This window comes from Hippoglossus stenolepis, chromosome 18 (genome assembly GCF_022539355.2).
Source record: "Hippoglossus stenolepis isolate QCI-W04-F060 chromosome 18, HSTE1.2, whole genome shotgun sequence".
Classification (NCBI taxonomy): domain Eukaryota; kingdom Metazoa; phylum Chordata; class Actinopteri; order Pleuronectiformes; family Pleuronectidae; genus Hippoglossus; species Hippoglossus stenolepis.
In genome coordinates, this window is record NC_061500.1 from 8,142,079 (window position 1) to 8,157,797 (window position 15,719).

Consider the following 15,719-nt stretch of genomic DNA (forward strand, 5'->3'; position numbering starts at 1 on the left):
TCCACATCTCCCTCCGTCACTGTTTGAGCAAAGCCCAGCAGAGGTGAATGATCTTCACTGAAATATTGATGTCAGGACTGGGAGTGTTGGTTCCGGGTGAATAATGCAACAGGTGGATTAGGTCTGGTTTCAGAGAAAGCGAGCGGACGGATAAATTAATGATTATAGCTGCTTCCATGCAGCTTTATAAAAGAATTAAAGAGGAAAAAAAAATCTGTATTTATTTACTCACTCAAACTCTCCATAAAAAATAAACACCAAATCTTCAAAAACTTGTTGAAGTTTAGCTTTGTGATTTTAAATTAACATGAAACATTTAGTGCTCTGTTATTGATTGCATATGAAGTGGGGTCTAAAACTCCCATTCATGGGAATGGAAAAATTAAGCCTGCATGCGAAGTTACAAATCATGTTAAAGACTGAACTATCAAGTAGGTATCTTACTCTTAAATCGTTTGTAGTCTGTTGTGTTAAAGGCACAGCAGTATTTTGTTAATCTGCATTACACAAACTTGAGTAAGCAGCTTCCACGTGATCAGACAGTTTGTCAGTCAACATGAAAATGGATTTTAAGATGCACAAAAAGCAAAAGGTAAACAAGATGGGGGAGAAGCAGAGGAAGAGGAGAGAGGGTAATTGTCTCTGGTGATTCATAATTCTCGTTTCTTGTTTATTTCACCAGGCGGGAAGTTGAAAGCAGAGCCAGGCCTGCGACCAATCAGTGGTCATCATTAAAAGGCGTGATGAGTGCCAGAACCAATCATACGCGGGTTCATTAGAGGGAAATACGAGAGCAAAGCCGCCATGTTGTCTGAAGGCAGGAAAACACACGAGAGGTATTTGTCAAGTCTGTAAAGCTTTCATGTCCTCGTGTTACTTTACATGTTACATTACTAATGTTTATTAGTCAAATACAGCAGAGTAGTGCTGCCTGTAGAATGAAAACAGTTCATTTAAACATTTAACTGTGTTATGTTTTTAGCCATAGTAGTGACACAGATCAGCCGTGGTCCTTCTGTCATTTGTTAATCAGTGCACCACTGGTTCAGACTGAAAGATCTCAAAAGTTATTGGATGGATTGCTGTTTTAATATTGTGTTTTTTATTATTGGATGGATTTCCATGATTAGCCTATTATTGCCAACAGAAATATTGATGCAACACATTCTTTTAAATTTGTTTCATAAACACATTTAGTGCTGTGTTTGTTTCCTCTTGTTTGACCCGTGCCACCATGCGTCACAGAATTTTTTTGAGAAACCCTCTGCAGGGGAAACTTGTAAGGAGTGACTGCCATGACGTGCAGGAGGTAAAATGGAGGCCAGGTGTGTGCGTGTGTGTGTGTGCGCGCGGGTGTGTGTGTGAGCTGAGGCTCGCTGGTTATTTGGCCAAAATGCTCCCAGACATTGTAGCACGAAAACTGTCCTACTTCAGACTACAGAGGGGGGGCACCTTGTTTCATTTACAATCCTCTCCCCTGATATGATGCTGCCACAACTTTACACACACACAGGTTTGTGCAGCTATCATGACTAGGACTTTGCATTAACCTCAATTCATGCCCTAACCAAATCACAATTCCCATCTCACCCCTAACCTAAACCACGACCTCAGAAAATAAGTTTTGCTTCATTCGACATGTCAAGGTCAGTGTTTATTCTGGAAAAGGTCCACACACACACACACACACACACACACACACACACACACACACACACACACACACACACACCACACACACACACACACACACACACACACACAAACATTTATTTTCAAAAAGGTCAGATAAGGGTTAGAGGGCAGAGGAAAGAGTGAGGCATGGGAAGTTTTGTAATCTCCTTCCTATTGTTATAGAGGATTTTGTCCCTCCCACACCAGGCCCTACCACACACACACACACACACACAAACACACCACTCCTGTCCATTACTTTGGCCATCGTTGGAACCAGACACCTGCCCTGTTCCATGCACTGAGGTTGGATTTCAGGTATCAGGTTGAAATGGGTCAGTGACCCCTCCTCTGTCCTTTTTCCTAACCTCTCTACATGCTCAGTGAGCATGTGACCAGTTTACCTGTAGCTGTGTCCTATACATATGCACGGCAGCTAAATGTAAGAGTATACCTCCCCCCGCACAACACATTAGTGAGGAGAAGAGAGGGCGACTGGAGTTGAAAGGCAATTATGTCTGGTCTCTGATGAGAGAGCAAACTGAGGCAGACAAAGCCGTGTAATGTGGTGAAGCCGTGCAGCCGTCCCCAGGTACACAGGTACACAATAGACAGCCAACTCAAAGCCCTGCAAAATGCATTCTGTCTAGACACGCGAGCAAGCCAAAGCAAAAATAGTCCATACAGATGAGATAAAGGCATTCAGTCGTCGATGATACAAGAGCAATGGAAAAAAAGAAGTTTGAAATGTTTTGAAAGTACTTTGAAGCACTTGAAATGCACTTGAATCAACCTGTTAAGCCCTGTAAGAGGCACTTCAGTTCAAAGATCAATCTTTGTTTTTCATGTGTCTGGTATTTGAAGATATTTCAAACATGTCTATGTCTAAAGAAAGAAGACTCAAGGTTCTCACGTTCATGTGTGTTATGTTAGCCAATTAGCAATTGGAATAATTTACCTTAATCATATTTGCTACAAATATAATTAGCTCCAACAAGGAGTTTATGTTTTCATGGCCGTTTTCATTGCCGTTTGTTGTCTATCAGCAGGATTACTTATTTCCATTAAATCATTAGCAGGGTTGGTGCATGATCCAAGGAGGAACCCACTAATATAGTATATTAGTATATAGCATAGTTCACACCACAATTTTTAGCCTGATTTTCCACTTTTGAATGTCACCAACAAAAGAACAAAGCCAAATCAGTGTTCGGCTGTTGCCAATCGCTGAGTGTGAACTCTTCAAAGACCTGATTCAAGGGGCTGACTAGTTTTCTAGCAGGCTAAAAATCTGAACAGATTGGCAACAGCTACAGCCAATCAGAGCGGACATACCAGCAGTAATATTCATCTTTCAGGTGTGTGTGACCCTCTGTCGCCAGATGGTTGGCTCTGCTATAACTAACTAAACCTTGAAGGGATACTGCACTTAAATTAATCATTTTAATATAAGTTGAGTATTTTAGTATTAAAAGTGGCTCCATAGTCATTACAAAAGTAATTTTCAGCCGACTACAGCTGCACTCTTCAAACTACAAAAGCCACATTTCAAGTGGGAAGCATTTGAGATTTTAGTGGACTATTTCCTTAAATCGGCTTCATCCCAATTCCAACACTTGCTTTCTTAAAGGTCACTGTAAAACTAATATAAATGTACCCTCACAGATCATAGTGGTCACTGTGCTGCTGCTGCTGCACAGAGCACTGTAGCCCCATAGAAGGTTCACTCCAAGTCTTATTATGCTGACGTAGTGTGAAAGCCGCGAGTAGTGAAGTGAAATGTTTTGACATTCACGTAAACACCTTTACTCCAGTCTCCTTTCAGTCTTAATTTGTTAGTGATGCTTGATTGATGATGTAAGTTGTCATTTGTCTGTAATAAGTTTTTACCGGGCCTGCATGAACACCTGTGACATGTGCTCAAAGTCACTTTGATTCCCCGCTGGAGCTCCCAACAGAAAAAATTCTCAAACAGCATCAGAAGTGCTGCTTCCAATGATGGCGCACAGACGCACATAAAACACACATGAACCCGCGGTTTTCTAGACCACAACAAACACTTACTCCAGGATTAATCCCCCTGTCTGTTTGTAGTGTTTCCTCCTGTTTACACTCTCCAGTAATGAGAGGGCCATTAGACATGAGACTTTGTCTCACATGAAAGGAGTCATAGCGCTTCATCATCACAATGGTTTGTTGCCTGTTATGAGGACGGTGCAGCAAGGCTTCCCCTCATCAAGCTGCTGATGCCTTGAGTCATGGATTCCCGCAGTGGTTTTCCTGACTCACGGCAAATCCCACTTTACTCCAGCTCAGCTTGTGGTTTGAGACCCACATGAGTGACTTCAGGATAAAAGATCCCATTATGAAGTTAAATATTTTTCAGACTTTTTTGTCAATATTAGCCTAGATAATAACACATTTTGAAAAAGCATCAAATTGTTATTTATTATTTTGCTATTTTAGGAAAGTCTGCTGGTGATCGAGAACAATTTACTCGACAAAAAATCCTATGGAAAAAATAAAAAATGCATTGGCGGTCTCCCTTCTGTATCTATAATTAATTTAATAAAGTTGCACCAAATTGCACACAATTATCAAAATCCATTCATTATCCCCATGGAAATGTTAAAGAAATTATAAAGATATATCCTGAATCTATCCCCAATGGTTCTCTCTTAGCTCATATTCAATCCTTTCAAGTTTGGTAGAAATCCTTTCAGTAGTTTTAGCATAATTCTGCTGAAACCAGACTCTGGTAACAATGTATTATTCCTGCTTAAGTATTGTTTGTGGAGCCAAAGCCTAATAGATCCTACTCTGTACCATAGAGCTCCTTTGTTACGAGCCACAGTTTATATGGGCACTGTAGTTTATTTTGAATCAATCCCATATACACTCTCCTGCTACCACAAGTACAAATCCACAGCTGAAAATAGTCTCCAACAAGTGCACTGTTTATTTTTGTTTATCTTAAATCTACCGCGCTAAGTTGTTTTGGGAAATGAATTCGCTTTTTGAAAAAAAGATGAAGTCTTTCCATTTTTAAAGTCGGAACAAATGAGATTGGGGTTGGTTGCCACAGACGGGCATGAAAAGTGTAGAAGCTTTGAGTGATGGACTAATGACTATTAAGATTTTGTTGACTGTCATCACCAGCCTTTTTCTTTAAATCAACATGTCACACATTCTTTAAAAGAAAGGTCTGTTGCTTCCTCTGTCACTGAGCAGCAGCTTTAGTCAAAGTGGATTCGCTTCATGTTTCCATATGTTGACCTCTAGTCACAGCAAAGCATGAGCCTTGAAAAAAGACGGTTCCTTTAATATTAAGTTTTCCGAGCAATCAGGGCATAGTGAGAACTGTGGATGTTTTCTAAAAGATATGACGATTTGGAGCTCAGAGACTTCTTTGTGATAAATCCTTTTAAGTGTTTTTCATATGGTGACCAGTGTAACTGGTATATTGACTTCTGTCATCACCATGAGCATGTGTCTTCTCTTTGGGGTTGGCTGTTTTCACACACACACACACACACACACACACACACACACACACACACACACACACACAGTCTGTAGGGCTTTTTTACAGAGTGTAAAGCGTCTGCTGAGGCCAACTCCCTCATATGGAGGCAACAACACGCAGAGATCTTTGATGTTTTGGATGCAGACCCAACTGAGTCCACATGTTTCCCAAAGAGATGATTCATGGCTAATAGAACAGAAAGGGATTAATGAGATTCACTGCAATACAGGTCATGAACTTTGTGCACAACAAACATGTTGGGACACATTTGTTTGCATTGTGGTTTTAATTGTCTGAGATCGTGGAGTGATTGGAGCTTCCAGAGGCTAAAACCTGCAGCTCTGGTACAGTAGAGCTCGCATATGTGTGTTTGTGTGTGTTACATCAGCAGAGTTGGACAACTCGCAGCACCTCTGGGCTCAAAACAGCAATACCTTACACATGTAACTAATTTTAAGGCAACAAACATTAATTATTACATAACCTTTTATTTGTACCCTTGTTCATCTTCCCAGAAACTGATTATTTAGGTTGTTCTGCCCACCCATTTCCTTTCTCTTTGTTTTCACACTGCACAGCAGACAAACAAACAGCATTGCGGCAACAGGCAAGAGTAAGCACCTGCATTTTATGTTCACACTTCAAGCTTTATCTTCTCTCATTTTTAACTCCTGACTGCTTTATTCTTGACCATGTAAGGCGACGTTCAGACTAACCTGAATCCTGTGTGATAAAATGGATCCTATGCTTCAATTTGAATTGAGCCAGAGGGTCATAGGAGGTAAAAGAAGAAGAAAAAGTATAATCTTTTTCTAGTGAAATGTTTGATTCAGGCTCAGCTTTTGCTGCAGCGGAATGTTTACCAGTTAAATCCTTCAGTGATCGGTCAAATACATGCAAACACTGCCTTTTTATCCTCTACTTTGTGATTGTGGAAATAGTTGCTACTGTGATGATTTTCAGTTGTAAAATCCTCTCTTCAAGTATCACAAACTCTCAATTACTATTGCCGTAAACAACAACCCTGTGCTGTTTTAATACAGTGTCTTCTGTCTGAATCCTCACTGAGTTGTAATTAGATATGATATTTTAAGCAGTTATGATGCTACATCATTCCTCTTTGGCAACAAGGAGGTTATGTTTGGGAGATTATGTTTTTTTACCCGTCTTTTTGTTCGTAAGCAAGATTAAACAAAAACAACTAAATAGATTTCCACAAAACTTGGTGGAAGGATGTGGTATAGGCGAGGGAAGAAAAAAATCAGACACATTTAGGAAACCGATATCTATGAGGGTGTGAAATTTAGAGAGACTGTTGGGCCTTGGTGGAACTGTGCCATTCTAGTTGGTTTCTTTTTTGTTTGTCAGGAGGTTTACGCAAAATCTTCCAAACCAGGAGGGACGGACCCTAGGCTGGGGGAGAACCCATTACAATTTGTTTTGGATACAGATTAGGGGCAGATCCAGGAATTTTTGCTAAATTATTATATTTCTTCTAAAAGAACTTCAGACAACCATGTTTGTTCGACAGAAGATTTTGTCCTGTGTGCCATTCTAGTTAATTCTTGGTTTTAACTTTTCTCATGCTTTTGTTCTGTCTTTAATTGTACTGCCTCATGGTGTGACGTCTGTGTGCTCTATGGGTGGTGGTACACATGGTTAACATCAGCCATTCATTCATTCATTCATATGTTTTTCAGAAGGAAACACTTTTTCTTTTTTTATTCAGACAAGTTCACTTGACATTTTTACATTTAAGTAGAAAAGCGTTTTTTCTAGTTTCTTTTTTTTGGTTTAGATTCTTCTAAGCCCATCCTAGATGTGTCAATGTCGGAGCTACAACCTTCAATTCAAAGGAGAAACCATTACTGCACACAACGTTGTACAAGATACCAAATTCTGTGTCTTTTGGAGCCCACAAAAGCCACCTGTGACAAAGTGAATGTGTCAGATATACTGTCGACATCAGCCCAACACATTCTGTTAAGATGTGGCAGAATCCCAGTAAACAGCACAGAGGTTGGACACAGTCAGCAGTGTTTAGTCTATCTTTGATGTGATCTGGGGAGCATCTGGTGCATGTAAGGCATATTTGGGGCAGAGCAACAAGCCAGCTTTAACTTAGCATCTTTTTTAGCCATGTGGACTGACAGACTGGGACAGCTGAGCTGGCTGCACAGTTTTGTCATCAGAGACACATTAACCACCTGCTGCTGCCGTGGACAGGTCTTTTCTTCACCGTGCAGCAAAATCTACAGAATGGTTCTGTAATTTTCCGGCAGCTCAGCTGACTCAACAGGAACACTCATAATGCTGCTGCCCAGAAACGTAACATTTTCTCGCCTATCGCAGGCCTCCTGTGAAGGCAGCATTTACTGCAAATGTGCAAGCAATCTGTGGAGTCATGGGAAATGTACCATTTATTGAGGGCAGAAGGGGGATTGCATGAAAAGTGACGTTACCGCATGTTTACTAATGAATGCATGATAATGGGAGAAATGTTTTTTACGTCATTGGAAGAGGAGGGTCGGTGGAGCAGGAACAGACTTAGAAGAAAAGACTGATGACAGCTGAGCTTTACAGTGAGACTAAATGACCTGACTCACAATCGACCTATTTGTTTATTTTACATTTTTCCCCAATACAATAGATGAATGTCACATAAATGTCTTCAAATGAAAGTGGCTTGTAGGGAGTCCATCGTAGGCCCAGATGGTTTCTGGTCTTATAAAAACTGACATCAGTGCGTTAGGTTCCATCTAACTTCCTATTTACATGCTAGTAAGTAATTGAATGAAGCTCTTTTTTTACCTGATTTTATAGTTTTTATTTAATCACTAGTGTCTTTCTTTCCTGTTTTTCATCTGCAAGAAATGATTCTTCTTTTTGAAATAACTCACAGAGAAATACTACAAATTCCCGCTCTCCTCTCCTCTGTCTCTGTATATCATTTCCTCTCTGTGTGAGCTTCTTTTTTTTGTTTCTCTGAGTTCGTCTTGCTGATAAATCTCATCCAGTTTAAGAGACCACACAGAATATGCTTGTATCTCATGGACTCACACATAACAAGACATATGAGGATTTGGTTTCACAAGAAACACTTGAACCTTTACTGTAAGAGTATGACTGTGCCTCTTATATTAACTGGTTTTATAGACTGTGGGTGTTTTAGATGTTTCACAGATTATTTATGAACCTTGATGGGTAATGAGAGACAATGAACTAATCTGAGAAAAAACATTATTGGAACCCTCAGCCATTTCCAGCTGAGCCTAAAACAAACACACATGATTTGATGACTACTCAAGCTTTTACTGGCAGGGGATTACTGTACCTTTTCCCAGTGGGTTGCTGGTTTGAAACCTCATATCACGTCTGATTATGGATTTAATCCTGAACCTGACATTGACGGGGTCCAGTGGACCGAGACAAGACATCCGCTGACTCAACAGGAGGGGCCTGGATCATGGCTCACTGAAGCTTCAGCTTGAAGCAATTTCTCTACGTCGTTCACCTGTCCAGATGATAGACAGCCATGATGGGGATTCATTAAATTAGCATGACATTTTAGCTGGAAGATATGAGATTCTTTATTATCATGATGGTGTTTTACCACATTGGTTAAAAGGGAATTTGTGTTAAAGCAGAGGCAGTGGGACAGTGTATTGTAGCACAAATCATTCAGGACCTTTCTTCAAGCATCACCCATACACAAGAAAGGTTTCACTTGCACAAAAAATATGTAGCAATCTCTCCTATCAGGTTTGTCCTGTGCAAAAATGCACACACAATTTTGATTTGGCACATAACAAAAGTGTTGATGCACAATGTGATGTCTCATAGAAAACGATGATAATTTCTGCCTTAATGTCGGCAATGTGTGCAATAACGCTCTGACAGCAGGCGCTGAGAGCTTCAGTCCTGAAAACTCTCCTGAGCCCTCGTGTCATTGACCATTGTGAGACTGAGCTACCAAGAAAAACGACAACATTGGCCGTTTCAGAAACCCCCCAAAACAACATTTGGGAAGAGATTGTGTTGGATTAGTCAACAAAATGTTGAACAAGGAGTTATGGTTTTTAGTCTGTAGTCATATTACAGCTGAATGTCATTGTGGTTTTATGACTGAAGTTTCACAAAGTGTGTATGTTTTTCATGTTTTTACCAGCTGCAGTAGTTGTCAATCATTGATGTCAATCACTGTGAAATCTTTTTGCAGAAAGTAAATTACATTACTGTCCTGGTGCCTCAGGCAACTCTTCATTCAGAGTTCACCGTCCAGTCCCAGACATGAAACCGATTATAGATTCATGTAAAACAGTACAATCTTTTATACAAAATTTATAATAAATAATAACCACCAACATCTATCAAACTGCACATTCTCATAGATTTCAGCCCCCTAGATATGATGCCAGGATTTTTCATCAAGATTCATGAATTATTCCTTTGGAAATCTGTGACAATGCCAGAAAAGTCTCGAAAGCGTTTAAACATCCCTGGATCTGCCTCCTTAATCAAATCTAAACATTCAAAAGTTAATGGGGTTATCCTTGGCCCATAGCCCAGCCTTCCACCACGTTTCAGTTAAACTGGATCTGTAGCTTTTGCATAATCTTGGTATAAGTCGGACAAAATCTCCCTGGTGGAGGTGTAAATGATATTGAGACTACTGCTCCTTTGAAAGAAACACCAGGAGCACATTATGAGGACGAGTGCAATGCAGCTGCTCTCCACATATGTTAACGTTAAAATGTTTTTTGTTTTTTTTTATGCAATGTGTCAGAAGCACATTTCAAATCATCAAATAATCGGACTATTTAAGCCGTAACACTTTTTCTTGGCCCGAGTGGAGTCCATTAAAGCCATCAGTCGGTGTCAGTTAAGCAGGCAGGGACCTCCAGCAGCAGGTCATACCAGTTCAGTTAGCTCAGTAGCACAGGGTGACCCACATTCTGTCTGTCTCTTTCTCATCGCCTGCGTCTGTTTTGTTTTTAGCCCCTCTCACAGTCTTCATAGTCATTTATGCACAAACACATGCATACATTCAACCACTCAATCTAACGTTTTTCTCATGCTCCCGGTAAATAATCTTAATTTCCTAAAGTTTTATTATCATCTTAAATCAATCCCCAAACTCAAACTATCCACAACGTGCCCATCTGTTGGACTGTTAACCCGGCAGATGCAGTGATCCTTTGGGTGGTAAATCTGTCAATATGTCTAATGTTATATACGTCTGTCCCAACTCGTCCTGCATATCCAGCCACTAGCGTGAAATCAAGAGGAGTCTTCATGTTGGGAGGAAAAGTTCTCAGCTTATGAGAGAGGTTTTCTTTTAAGTTATGTTGGAATATGTTACTGCAGAACTTCCAGAAACATACACTTTACCTTAATTAAGAAGTTTATCAAATAACCTTTAATTAATTGAGATTTTAAATTCATCTTAATACATTTTTTTAAAACAATTCACTTGGATTTTATGCTAAAACATTGAACTTCATAAGAATCACTTTCTAGCTCTCGGTGTGTTAGGAGGGACGGTATTAAGAAGAGTGGGGGCTTTGTTATATATACAACAAGCAATGATGTCATGTGAACAATTTGTCTGAGAGATAAAAACGAGTGGATGAAGTTTTTATCTCCGAGAGATGGAGAGAGAGGTTAAATAGATATATCATCACTGAGACCAAAGGCTGATCTCCACCTCAGTGTTTGCACATGTATTCTGTCAGTTAGGACAAAAATACTTAGAAATATAATTTTAATTGTCAAAATTGAGGGTTACAAACTACTTTTGTATGTTACTCTTATTATTGATATTAGTGTTTCCGGTGGGTCTTAAAAAAAAGGCTAAAATGTAATAAGAATTTTTAAACTTTAAAAGTATCATATTAAAATATTGTGTACTAGATTGTAACTATGGCAACACTCATTTTACACTAATTCCATCGACTTTAACATATTTTTTTTTTATAGAAATGTTTAGCGATATGCATAGTTTGAAAAGGCTCTGCGTGTTCTAGTTCCCTCTCATTGATACAGACATTAACAATTTAAAAAAGACCAACATGGAACAGATAAGTGTCAACAAAGCCTGGGTCATGATTTATCTCACTACTTTTGCCCGTGGGAAACTGTATGGATTCCTACATTACAGTTTGTGAGATAACATGGTGTATCAAGGGTTCTTTTCTACCAGGCTACTTCACCTTATCTTCAAATATGGGGGAGTGTAAGTAATTCTAAGACACCAAGATCCATTTACATGTATCATACTTGACACAGGTCTTAAATTTTATTTATTACGGTCTTAAAAAGGGTCTTAAAAAGTCTTAAATCTAATTCGTTGAAATCTTCCGATTATGATGCTTTTATCACTATAAAAGTTAGTTTCTGTGCGATGTTCTGCAAAGTTTGGAAGCGAAAGGTTAAACAACGTCTGCCGTTTTGGATATGTTAAATTTCATCTTGTTCATACTTTCCAAGAAGTGACTGTTGCAACACTGCAGAGCTCCTCCACCGCTTCCATTGTCACTCGTTTGCAGAGAGATCTTGCAAAAGTCCAGCTGTGGAGACGAATTCCCCAGCTTCCAGGAAAAATGATATCAGACAGCAATAGCCCAAATAACATTGTTGATTAATCATTTACTAACAGGCTCTGACGTATGAGAGACATCCAAAGGCCAAGGCATTACTCCCTCTGCACACACACAGACACACACGCAGTGGGAATAGAACTCTAGCATTCATGCTCACGTGCACAAAAACACTGCTTCAAGTGTGTGCATGCCGCTCTCAGGCTCCTTTGGCCTGTTACCTGACTGTAGCTCGCAGACCAAGTTTGGTTTGTAATTCAAGCCTCTTCTCCCTGCGAACGTTTGACAAGCAAAGCTGCAGCAGGTGACAGAGACGGAGAACGAGACGCGGACGAAAACCTGATTGTTAGGCCGTTTTTCCTTTTTCTCCCAGTGAGAACTTAACCTCAGCCAGATAAACGGTGATTAATTTAACTGATCAGAACCACATGGTTAAACTGCTGCGAGGGCCTGATGAGAAGTGAGTGTAAGGGCCAGATACACTCTGTCTAATTCATTACTTTAAGTACATGTAGATTCATTGCCTCAGTGACATCAATGGATCAAAGCAATATCTGCAGATTGGATTACCCAACTTACAGTAATGATGATTGCTTTGTACAGCGAGCGCAGCGAAAGATAAAAACTGAGAACTGGATATCTCTCTCTCAGTAATCCGATGACAACATTATTTTCATGCTGGTGTCTCCCTCATTACAGTAAACCAGAACACATGTACGCGGTGTCGTTTGTTTGCTCTTGTAATTAAAGATCTGTCACTTAGAGACACTTGGGTCTCCCCGGGCCAAGACGCACACAAAGAGAGAGACGTCTGTTGTATAATAAAACCAAATGAATCATTGTAATTATTGTCAGAAGGATGCTGGGAGCGAATACCTCACAGGCCAACATTATAGTGTCATGTGGGCACCAGCATCACTTCAGTGGAGACTGCAGATGCAGGATATCGTGGACTCATTCGGACACTAATTATTCCCTGTAGCTATGATCTGAGCTCCAAGAAAGTCTCTAGATATTTGATGGCATACCTGCGAGCACATTACACGGGACAAATAGTTTAAACCGTGCTGAAATACTTTTTCAAAAATGGAAAAAGACACATAGGCACTGTGGGCCAAGTTGATTCAGCTACAAATGATATTTTCGTTTTCATTTTTCAGCGCTGCGGTCGGGTAAAAATCCCTCAACGCCACTGCTGCAAAACCATCTGTCCAGGAGGAGAGTAATCAGTGTCAGGTGAAATAACATGGATGGACCATGAATCAGTGGAAAACTTCTAATGTTGATTAGAAATCTGTGTTGGAAATCTGAAGCAGTGCCTTGGACAGCTCTCGTGAAAAAAAGGCCTTGAAGTCGTTTCATAGAAAGCACTCTGTTTTTCAGGATTTCTATTCAAGTGTGCAACTGTACTCGCCGATGTGACTCAGGTTTTAATATTTCAGAAGATTTTCTTAAGCATGGCAGTTTAAATATCTGACACCTGGAGTTGTATGAGCCAAAGTATGTGCCCTCACTGTCAATTTATGTAGAGCACAATGTGGTTTAAAACGTAAATTAAACCTGTTATTTTTCTACCATAAATTTCCAAAGTAAGTTTTTTTTATTCTTACACGTGCGTTATTCAAGTGGCTGTGATTTGATTTCAAGGTTGTAAATGCTGAGAGAAACATCACAACATGGTTTTTAAATTCCAGTGTGATGAAAGTCGAGAACTTCACAGACCCTCACTGGATGAAGGGGAGCTGTTAATGTACCAATCTGTAGAATGATCGCCCAACAATTTCATTTAGATTTTTTTTCTTTATTAAATCAATAGTTGTGGTAAAGGAGCATCTACAAACTTTTGATTTTATGTCCCACATTCTCACGGCTCCAATTGACTTTGTTTTCAGTGAAAAAGCTCTAAAAACAGTGTTCTTATGTTGATTTGAATCTGCTGGATATGTAAATAGGAAACTATTGATTTTTTGATAAGGTGTTAATATGTCAGTGTTGTTTGCAGCTTGTTTTTGCTGCCCCAAGTGGCTGAAATACATCAGTCATTGCAGAAATTGAGTATTAAATTGAAAATAAAATGTTTTTAGAAACTTATTTTATAGTTAAGGCAGGTAGGGCTGGTGCTAATTGTAACACATTTTATTGGTTGATCTTTAATTTCTTATGCAAGGGATTAAAAAGCAAAAAAAGTAACTAAGGTTTTAATCAGTAAGTAATCAGTAGTTTTTCTTTTCTGTTTTGCATCTTTCTCTTTTGAGTATTTTATAACAGTCATTATTTTTTATCAGGCTGCTTCTGACTTATACAATCATTGTCAACAGTGCTGAACATGAACCTCTGTACCTCTGATTTTTAAGACTGAAATTCACTCAGTATTTGATGTGGTCAGAGATATTTGTGACTTTACCGAAACCTGTTTGATACGTTGAAAGGGAAACATGCCTTCGTGTCTTGCGGTAGTAAATGTGAGGTTTCCAGCCGGCAGCAGTGAATATCGGAGAATGTGAATCTGTCTCCTCTGGCTCTGGAGTGTTTAGTCTGAGAGCTCGACTCCACCATCTGCTTTACAGCTGCCTGTTAGAGGGGCTAATTAGAACAATGGTAATGTCCAATCATCTATGCTACATTAAGCTAACATCTAATGCAGCCAATCAGGGGGTCAGGGAGCATGAGGGCCCAGCGCTCAGGAGAAGAGCTGTTAATATCAAAGAGGTGAAGGTTTATAACAGTTTGGCCACTAATGTTTATCTTCTAACCAGCAGAACTGAAGATGGGAGCAGGGCTCACACACACACACTGACTCCATTTACACCCGGAATTAAAATGTGTCCTGTATCCAGATTGTGTCTCGATATGATTTTATCCTGATTAAGTTTGCACCTGGTGTTAATGTGTCTCCAGTGTTGTGATCCGACTGAGATGTAATCACTCTGCCCCTCACATTTGAGTAGGTCCCAAAAAAAACATCAGGGCTTTGTTTTTGCTTTTCCATTGGTCTCTTCTTCACTCCATCCACAGAGGTCTTGAATAATGTGAGGAGTGAGGAGAAATCTGCTTTGTGTCTCTACTGCCCATCTACTGATACTTCACTGGTTTGGAACAGTTGCACCTAATTGTTAATTTGCACTTCTCTTCAGTGTCCCTGACCCCCTCTGAAGGTGGTCTGCTGGTCCCCAATGAATCTTGGGTGCATTTAAACCTGGGCTTTCATGTGGTTGAGCAATTCAATTCCAATTCCTCAACTGAAGACACGTTATTCAGTTTGTTTATTGTGTGATACTCACATTTCACATGTCTGAGGTCGTTCAAATATCTCTAGTCTAGTTTGATAACCAACTGAAAAAACACGAGCTGGTATCATTCCCTTCGTGTTCATCATAATTTGCTCTGTTGTCATGCTAACATTTTCTAGTACAGCTAAGGCCGTTCAGGAATGTCATTATTTTTACAGGTTTTCGGTCATAAACCAAGGTTTTGGACCAAGTAGAATGTTTGCCCCGATGGTGGAACGGAAAAAAAAGTTACTGGAAAGACCAAAGTTATTACTGTTCATCTCGTGGGGGACGTAAATGTCTGTCCCAAGTTTCATAGTCATCAATCCAATAGTCATCGACATGGTGGTGTAAAATGAAAAGTTTGAGCATAACCACAGTCGCTCCGATTCATCCTGTGGTGTTTGGTCCAATGGGTTTTCCATTGAAATTCATCCAGTGTACGATACAGTAAATTTCAGTCTGTACTAAAGTGGTGGACTGACAGATGGACGTTGCCATCCCCCGAGACACGCTGCTACTGAGGACACATGTTATATTCATACAGCTTGCACTATTGGTATTGGATTCCTGTCACCTATTTATCAAAATAAGAATCAATTATCTCCGTAGCAGCTTTTTAAAGTTCGTATCAATCTTTAATTTTTTTAA

General features: G+C 39.7%; 1 long non-coding RNA gene across 3 annotated transcripts in view; it reads left to right on the forward strand.

The window, feature by feature from the left end:
• LOC124855053 overlaps positions 1-15,719 on the forward strand; it is an 80,382-nt gene that overhangs the window by 62,761 nt on the left and 1,902 nt on the right. The window contains exon 3 of one of the 3 annotated variants that reach the window (XR_007034977.1): positions 12,960-13,511. The exons of 1 other annotated variant lie outside the window; for it this stretch is intronic. This is a non-coding gene — a long non-coding RNA (uncharacterized LOC124855053). Of the gene's footprint in view, positions 1-682; positions 831-12,959; positions 13,512-15,719 lie in introns of those variants that run through there. One more of the 3 variants, XR_007034975.1, reaches the window with a different exon arrangement.